General features: G+C 35.1%; 1 non-coding gene across 1 annotated transcript; it reads right to left on the reverse strand.

The window, feature by feature from the left end:
• Positions 1 to 1,805: 1,805 nt before the first annotated feature.
• LOC125752313 (U4 spliceosomal RNA) lies at positions 1,806 to 1,953 on the reverse strand. The gene has a single exon (XR_007401513.1). It is a non-coding gene; the product is annotated as a U4 spliceosomal RNA (small nuclear RNA).
• Between the last annotated feature and the right edge of the window lie 8,161 nt (positions 1,954 to 10,114).

Below are 10,114 nucleotides of genomic sequence, written 5' to 3' on the forward strand. Positions count from 1 at the left end.
CAAATGCATCATCCTTCTTATTTATATCATCATCCCCGAGTTCAAACCCTCATAATTTCTTACTGGAAATATGGTAACAATCTCTCAATCCCCTCACCTCCACTTTGGTCCCCTATAGTCCATCTTCCATGGTTACAGCCAAGATAATTCTAAAGCATAGACCTGACCAAGTTGTTCTGAATCCTCAAACTCAGGTAACCCTTGTTTGTTTTCAGAGCCAACTAAGCCCTTTAGCCTGGTGAACAAGATTATTTTCTTACTTCTCCTCTCACACTATGTTCTCATTCTGGACATCCCTGATGATTTCCTACACAGGACTGCCTATGGTGCAATGCCTTCATGCCTCTGCCGTGCCGCTCACTGTTCCTGGCACATAACTGACAATCAAAAAAATTTTCATGGAGTGAATTCAGCTTTTGTTACCTGGTTCACCTCTGTATCAAAGGTAGATAATTCTGAATGCATTTGTCAGAACAAGGAATGAAATATGTAGCTTTGGAATGAGAAAGATGGTCTGTCGGGCCATGCAGAATTTGAGCTCCTGATGACTCTGACCTCATTACACCCTCAAGAATAACATCTTTTGATTGACTCATGGGCACTACAGTGTCTATGAGTATATTAAATGATAGGTTTAACTCAATAATCAATAATATTATTTTGGTTGTAGAAATAATAATGGCAAAAAGTTATATACTGATTACTAAGTGCCAGACATTTTTCTTAGCACTTTACATAGTTTGACTCATGTAATCCTCATAACAAATGCATGATTTAGGGGCTATTATTATACCCCTTTTATGGACAAGGAAAATGAAACACAGAGAAGTTAAGTGCCCTCCCTGAGGTCACACAGCTAGTGGGTGGCAGAGCTGAGATTTAAAATCAGATGGTCCTCCTGAAAAAAATAAAATAAAATAAAATAAAATAAAATAAAATAATAAAGTAAAATAAAATAAAATAAAATAAAATAAAATATAATCAGATGGTCAGGCTCCAAGAGTCTACACCTTCCCTACTGCATTCTGTGTCTTTCTAGTAAGCCATGTAATGACAGGGGCCAGTAATGACAAGTGTATCAAAGGGTTCTGAGGATCAAATAAGAGACTATTTGTGCAAATTCTAGTATAGTGCTTGGCACACTGTAGGTCCTCAGCAAACTGCTGATGAGTTTAAAGAAAGAAAATAAATTCACAGTTTTGTATATCCATGATAGATATAACCATGATGCATATTCTAACCCCAGACTTCATTTTTATAACTAATAACACCATCTAATAATGGGATTTTAAATTCCCTAACTCTAGCTCACTTCATAATGCTTTAATGAAGAGCATGCATTAAAGGTTGCGGCTTCACCTCTGTGAGATACAAAGTTGAGGTTCTTAGCAGAATAATTCCAACACCACACACAGATTCATCTCGGGACACATCTACCTAAAGTGAACTAACATATGTTAGCATGGCAGTTCTCAAACTTGTTTCTCTCAGGACTCTTTTAACTTGCAAATCTCTTTTAATGTCTAATCCTGCACTCAACTGGTGGATATCACATGTTGTGCAGATTCCTGAAAATTGTGCTATATACTTGGGAGAGAAAGAAAAATTTTTTTAAAAGCGTCTTGGTATTATTATAAAAATGTGTGACTTTGTCAATACTCAAAAAGTTTCTTTTGGAACATTTTTTAAGGGTCTCTGGTTCATACTTTGAGAATCATGGTTTAGCTAATAGTAAATGTTTCACAAATTTATATTTAATACAGCAAATTGACAAATTCTACTTTATATATAGTACGATATCATTCTTTGAGCACACATTTCATCTGGTACTCACAAAGTTCTAGAAAATACATACTATTTGGTCTCCTTTCCCATTTGGGAAAAGTTTTCAATTAGCAATAATCGCGCCTCGGATAAACCTCATTGGCTACGATACTGCCACTGCGCAAAGCTCCTTTCCCATTTGGATATATGCACTCACCATACACACATCTGTGTGGATGATGAGGATCAGTAAGGTTAGATAACTTGCCTAAGGTCACATAGTTAATAATTTTTAAGGACAAGATTTATTCTCAAAATTTTTAGTTTAGACTTAATTTCAAGCCTAGAATTCTTTTGAGAGGAGTTTAAATGCCACCCCATCAGTTTTGAGGTTCTTATCTACATACACCATTCATATCACAGCTTCAATTAAATGCTAATTGGTTTAGTTTAACACTTTGCTGCATTTATGGATTTGTCAGATCAGTTCAAATAAATAAAAGCTGATTTTGCCCTAAGACACACCCCCAACCTTTATTTTTAATTATTTTCTGTATTTGAAATCCATTGTTGTTTAGCAGGAACAAAGCAAGGGTAGATATGCAGTGAAAGTAGGAAGAAGTTTAAGGGCAGTAAAAACCCAAATACTAGATGAAGCAAGTGTGCCAAACACAAGTCTAGCCCATCATCACCCAAAGAAAGAGGAAGAATGAATCCTGGGAGGAAGGTGGCTCCTGTATCAACTTAGCAATTTCATGTATCACCATCACTAGTCCTTCCATTCTACCTGGATGTCACCACAATCAGAGTCAACCCAGTTGGCATGTGGCAAAACAAGAGTTGTTTGCTTATATTGCTTATTAATTTTAGGATCGTATAGAATCTTTTTGGTTTTATCTGAAATCACTCTTGGAAATTCAGAGTAAAAACAGACAGTTTTTGCTTATCCATTCTGCAATTGACATACGGGATAAAGGGAGGGAAGAAAAATTAGGAAGGTTTCCCTTCCTCACCCTTGGTGCAGGTTTCCTGAAAAATTTATATCTGACCATGAGTCAGCACTACAGATTCCCATGTGGGAGATACCTTCACCTCATTTAAATTTGTCAGGCTGAAGAATCTTGGTGTCTTTATAGCTGGGGAGGAAAAACAATAGATCTTTATTTGTCTGCTACTCTAAGTATGGTTATATATGGAGAGAAACAGATTTGGGGGAAAGAGCCCTAAAAGCATGACTTTTACTTACTTATTTAGAACAGAGTGCATATACTTTAAGAAAAAATAGAGTATCAACTTTAGAAGGGGTGTGTGTGTGTGTGTGTGTGTGTGTGTAAAAATCATCAACTTTATGGATGAAAAGTAGGACTTGAAGGCTGTTAGAAATGATTCCTAGGTGCTTTGCTTAACATATTTTCTTGGAATATCAATTTAGGAGAATCATTAGGATTTCATTTCTTAAAATCAAGATGCCTAAAAATAGGAAAGTCTTTATTTTATTACTTTGACACTCACTTTGCCTGTGTGAGGCTATGCTCCTCTTTGTTTTGTCCTTGGTAGTTTTTGGTCTAGTTTTAAGCACTCATGCCTTTTTCTGCTACTTTCCATTAGAACCAATTCCACAGACCAATAGACTGTTAAGAAAGTTTGAGGGTTTTTTTACATACTGGTTCTTCCCCTGAAATTATTCTTTTTTTAAATTTAGTATTTCTCCAACCAGTTATATCTCCCTTTAGTTATGCTTTAGTTATGCCTAAATAATTCTTTCTCCACTTTAGTTTTCATACCCTTAGGATATTTTAAGCAATCATCATGTCTCTCATCAGCTATGCTTTTAAGCTGGAAATGGCAGCCTTATTTACCGATGATGCTATTTGAAATCCAGTGTTTGTAAATAGAAGTTTGGAATTGGAGGACTTAAAGCATTGGAGATAAAATTGTTTGTTTATTTGTTTATTTGAAATTTTATTTTCATTTACTTCCTTGTGCTATCAAAGGAAAAAAGGACAGAAAAAAGTATTTGCTCTGAAAACTGCAGCAGAAAGTGTTTGGCTCACTGCTTTTTTTGTAATTCTATGGACATTTTTCTCAAAGTAGAAGAATATAGCTTCAAAATATTTCTTTACAAAAAGTTGTCCTATATATTTTTTATAAGAACTAAAAAGACTGCAGAACAGGTGGGAACTGATTTACAAAAAGCTCTTTGTGCATCTGAGAGGTGTAGAAATTTAAAAAGAAAAAAATATATATATTTTATAAAGTTATTTCAAGTCATATGTAGTTTATTAATTACTTCACTAATACAACAATATTTGAGTTCCTTATATATATTAAGCACTGGAGTAAGAAAAAATAAGGAAGTCAGGGATTTTGCCCTTGAGAAGGGCATTGTGTAGTAAGGAATGAAAACAGGTAAACAGATAATAAAAATGCAAATGTAATAAGTGCTAAAATAAATGAGCAAGAATAATTTGGAATTTTAAAAATCCATTATTCTGTAAGTAAAGTGAAAAATTCAAAAAAAAGAAAAAAAAAGAAAAAAAAAGAATCATTACCAATCCTCCCCCATCTATTTTCTAAATTTGGAATTTAGAAATACTAGATGTTCTTAAAGGGGAGGGTAATGAAACGGTTTACCAGGTATTGTTTTGTGTTCTTATTAAAACTGGAGTTTTTGTACGTAGCAGTTAATGTAAAGATTACATAAGATAGAAAGAAACATCCTAAATAGACTATTTAAAAATTTGGTTCGTAATTTAAAGAAAGTTTAAAAATGTTGCTTAAAATGCATCATAGCATTATAAAAGATAGAACTAGTCTTGTTCAGCAATATCATATTGCATTAAGTAAGAGTTTGGTGTCATGACAACCAGCTAATCTATATGTAGAGACAACCCATTGGGAACGTGGGACCATACTAGGATTACGTTCACTATATTCCACTTAGATAATCCTGTTTTCAAAAGGTAGATATATTTAAGACAGTCATTCCCACTCTGATAACTATTTTCCATGTCCTGACCAAAATCAGGTTGTTTTGCTTTTGGCTTGGGCTGACCATTTGCAGGTAAATTATTAATTGATTGGCTCGATTATCACTAGATGAATAGGGGTCAGTATTAAGTTCATTGAAAGTAATAGGAAAGAAAAAAAATTGGTATATTTTCTTTGACATCAAAGCATCTAGATCAAAATAATATTTTAATATTTTAAATAATATTTTAAATAACTAGCATAGTGACTAAATTGAAAAAGTTGTATTTTGTTAGATAGAATAAAACTGTGATTTCAGCCCAGTCCAGACCAAAATAATAGCTAATTTCCAGCTTACAGTACAGTCATTAGGAAATAATAGTGATATTTTCATAGGTTCAGAACACTGTCTAAGCAGTAGGGCTACTATGGAAAAGTTAATTTTGTATTTAGTCTGCCAAAGTAAGTTGAATTTCTAGGGCAAAATTAATTAGAAATCTGTGTCATTAACAGCTTTTGGGATATGTAAGGGTAAAAAAATGAACTTGAAGCTTTGGAAGAGGATTTTTACAATTAGATGAGGATTATTTATTGTATTTGGACTGATTAATATTATCTATATACTCTTTACCATATAGTAAGCAAGTGTTCTAGGGGGTAGTTTGGCAAATAGTTTGGAGAGTAGTTTAAATAGGATTTAAGGTCTGAGCTTTTTCATCTTAAAAAATGGAGAATAATAATTCATGCCTTGCAGAATTGCTTTAAGGATATAATGTATAATATATACTATACACAGAGACTAGTCATAATAAACCCTTAATAAACAGTGGCTGTAGTTATCAAAAGTATCTTTCTCAGGTGCATGTTTGCCTTTTTCTGAGGCACAGTTTCTTGCCCCAAGTCATAAAATTCAACGTTATTTAAAAAGCACTTTTTACTCATATGAAAGGGCAAAACCTATAAGGGAATGGGTAAGAGGGAGACTCTCCTACTCTTAAAGTTAGAAGTTATCCTAATTCACATCAAAAGCCTAGATCTAAGCACTGAGGATGTGCAGAAATGAGGTTGGCAGACATCAGCCAGCTGGGCGCATTCGTCTGCCTCCCCATGCAAACCATTACGGGGCCTCACACTCCGCTCTCCTGCCATCGCCTGAAGCTCTATGGGGAGGACAAAAGTGTACCGTGGTAGCTAGACCATCACTCAGCTACTGCAATAATTATTCACCTACAGCAGATTCCAGAATTCTCTGCTCCTGGATTCAGGGGATGTGTTTGTCAGACTCTTTGAGCCTGGAGGCAATTAGCAGGAGACCAGAAAAAAGATGATCGCAATCAAATTGTAGAAGTTGAAACCAACAAGAAATGTCAATGTAAACTTGATATCATTTGAAAGAGGGAAGTAGCTGTCACTTTTCTCTGTTTTCCTAACAAATATGAATAAATGTGCAATAAAAAAGTATTAGTTTTCGCTTAGCTATTCCATCCTATAACAAACTGGAGCTGCATAGCACAATTGTTGAAGGTTCCTTTCACCTGGTTTCTTGGTTTAAAATTGGAACTATAAAACAAAAGGGCTAATTATCAACGAGTCCTGAAGTTATCTAGAAAAATGATAATAATAACTTTTACTTGGTTTGGATAGTTAAATTTTACTTCAATTTCCTCATTGCAAAAGAAGAGAGACCATAAGACAAAAAAGATTATCACTGAAGAGAAAACATCCTTTGTTACTTTTTAATGAAAATGGTTGATTTTACTTATGATTCCATGTGAATCTTTCATATATCCCTATCCCCCATCACTTTCTGTAGCAAAAAAAAGGAGTTCTAAATGCAACAGAAAGATGTGCTAATTATTTCATATGGAAGACGGGAGAGAACAAGCGTAACATAGCGCACAACATTACATAGCACAAAACACATGACAGTCTGTGCACATACAGGAACCATTACAATGCTTGCTTCTTTTGAAAAAGTACCAGTCTAGGGAAGAATAAATAGTGTAGGGCAGGTTTTGCTCTTTGTGGCTATGATTAGAGTCCTAATGCTGTGTTGCCTTAAACCGTGCCAATTTCATTTCTACAGTGAAATACGCTTTAGAGGACAGGAAGAAAACTGATTATTTAATCAAAGGAAGGGAGAAAGCCAAAATAATCCACTGTACCTCATGAAGGAGTAGGGGTTGGGGGTAAGAAAACCTCAGAAAGCATTATAATAACGTACTTCTTTATTTTAAGTAACAAATAAAATAGCAAAACATTTTTTCCCATCATAAAAACTGACTTTGATCCCCAGTACAGCCATTGAGTGGAAAATTGAACCACAATATAATTGCTTTCCCTGTGACCGATAAAGTGGTGTAACAAATTTTGTGTTTGAATGATAAAATCAGCAATTGGCCCCTAGCATTTCCCTCTGCCATTCCTCCAAGGACACTCAAGTCCCATCAGGCTCCAGGGCAAGACAAAGGGTGGGGGAGAACTAACTGTAAATCTACTCCAAGTTGTTGTTGGATTTCTCTTGCTTGCTTGCTTCAAGAAATTTTTAAAAATAATAAAAACGTCCATGTTTATCTTCCAAATGCCTAATATAAATCACTTCTGAATGTGGACAAAAAAATCCGCCCTTCATTGAAAACTGATTATGGATATAAAAAAAAAAATCTAAAGCTATCCTGAGAAAAAATTATTTTACTCAAGAGTAAAATCTTGTTAGAATGGGGAAATTATCTCAACAGGCCCAGTGACAAATGCCACAGCAGTCTAATGCAGAAGCAGCAGCCAGCAAGACACTTGCCACAGGAAGGAAACCAGGATACATTTGTGAGCTCATTAGGACAGGATTTCACTGTAGAAAGAAGTGGCACTTTCAGTGTGAAAGCGTGGCAGAGGCTCACCCATCACTGCCACAGACTTTCCCAGCCTAAACTTGGGATAACAGTACAAAATGGCAGTGACTACTGTGAAGTTCTGTATCCCCCTCTCAATTCATTATTTGGTTGGTATATACTCCAGAAGAGGGTAAACTTCAAGTCTCCAGAAGAGACACTTAATTACGGTGTCAGTGTATCTGGAAGAGGAGAAGGGGTAAGAGGGAGCAAGATCCCAGCAAAGCAAGAGCCCTGAAGTAAAAGCCTTAAAGCTTCAACCTGGATGTTTGCGTGAAAGCTCCTCTTGCACTTAAATATTTGATTTGCAAACCTAGATTTAGTCTTCTGTAGCTACTCACCTAAGTTTAGTTATATACAAGGAGAATGTATTTCTTGAGTAGTGCTTCTGTTTGACCTGGAGGTAGGGGAACACGCAGAGACCTAAGAAAAAAATGTTTTCAGAGAATAGCTTCTTCAAACTTCACAGAAGATCTTCATTCTATTTGCTGCACTCAAATTAGAACGCAATCCCAAAAAGCAGACAGCAGGTGTCTTGAGCACTTGGCATTTGATTTAATGGGGCAACGTTATAGGTAGTTTCAAAAAATTATTTGAAAATTTTTCTGTGCTTTCCAGGTTTCTACAATGAGCACATATAGCACTTCTTTTATATTTTATGTATATTTTGGAGTTCTTAAGGTTTTTAAATTTTTTAATGTTGGAAATATTCAACATGCATGAAAATAGAACTATATCAGGATCCTGGGGTACTCATTACTTACATCCATAGTTATCAACTCATGGCTGGTCTTGTTTCAGGAACGTCTCCACCTCTCAGATTCTTTTGAAGCAAAACCAAGAGATATGGCTTCATCTGTGTGTGTGTGTGTGTATATATATATATATATATATATATATATATATATATATATATTTATATATATATATGTATTTCTAAGGGTAAGGACAAAAATATGACCACAATGCTGTTGTCACACCTAAAGTAAATTAACAATAATCCCTTATTTTTATCATTCATGACATTGTTGGAACATGTCCTCTGTCTCTTGCATTTCCTGCAAATTTATAATTACATAATATATCTCATTAACTGTTTGCTTATCAGACATTGCAGTTGATTGATATTTCTCTTCAGTCTTTTTAATCTATAATTTCCTTCTTTATTTTTTATATTCTTAATAAAATTCAATCAATTGTCCTTAGAGTTTCCTGCCATTTGGAATTTGCTGATTTTATCTCCTTGGTGTTGCTGAATGTACCTTATATTTCCTGTGAGTTGATAATTAGATGTAGAAGCTTGATTATTCTAGATTTGATTTTTTTTTAGCGGGGGGAGCAGAGAGAAGTAACGCTACTTACTGGATGGATATATTACCATCAGGAGGTACATAGTTTGCTTGCATCATTTTTGGAAATATTATCAGTTGCCAGTGATCATCAATTTACTAAGTATTGACAAGTATGATATTCTAGATACAACATACCTTGTACTCTTTCATGTTGGAGAGGATCACTGATCATCTGAAGTAAAAAAGAGTATTGGTAAGCATAATGGACAATACTTTTCCTTCTGGGCTCCTACTGGGTTAGCAGTGAACAGCAGGCTACATGATAATTGTTAGGTGAACAGGTTGAATTTTATTTATTATTTTTTAAAGATTTTATTTATTTCTTCATGACAGACACAAAGAGAGAGAGGCAGAGACACAGGCAGAGGGAGAAGCAGGCTCCATGCAGGTAGCCTGATGTGGGACTCGGTCCCGGGATCCTGGGAGCATACCCTGGGCAACAGGCAGGGGGTATAGATGCTGGGCTAGAGCCACCCAGGCATCCCAGGAGGTTGAATTTTAAACTGAGTCCAGAGTCAAATGCAATCCAGCATTTGAAATATTAAATTCAATAATGATACTAAACTAGAATTTTAAAAAGGAATTATTGATAATGATGATGCAGGTTAGTGGTTAGAACATAAACTAGTTTATAAAAGCTCCAGATCTGAATTCTTCAAATTGTAGGTCCTTAGGAGCAAAAAAGAATTAATGATATCTCTCCCACACAATACTACTCAAATTCAGGGAGAAATAATGTGTATAAAACAATTAGATCAGTGCCTGGTGCTTAGTAAGCACTTCATAAAAAGTCATTATTATTGGTGGTTATAAAGATAGTGTTCTGCACAATGGCTCCAAGAATATTTTGCTGTATAGGTTATTAACCTTGATCTTATCTAACTGAAACTTCGGTGGATTTGCTACATAGCCTATCCATTAAAACATTAGTAATGACCCTCTTGTGCATGGAAAAGAAACAGTTTATTCTCTCTTCTTATCTAAAATCCTGAAATTAGGCTTCCTACCCAAAAACAAAAGGGCAAATCGAGAGCAATAGAATCTATGGGAAAGTGTATGTCATCTCTGTGCTTTCACCCTTGTCCCCAATAGACTACTCTACATGTTGTACAGGATGATTCTTCAAAACATACCAGGTGA

This window comes from Canis lupus, chromosome 12 (assembly GCF_003254725.2).
Source record: "Canis lupus dingo isolate Sandy chromosome 12, ASM325472v2, whole genome shotgun sequence".
NCBI classification, from domain to species: Eukaryota; Metazoa; Chordata; class Mammalia; order Carnivora; family Canidae; genus Canis; species Canis lupus.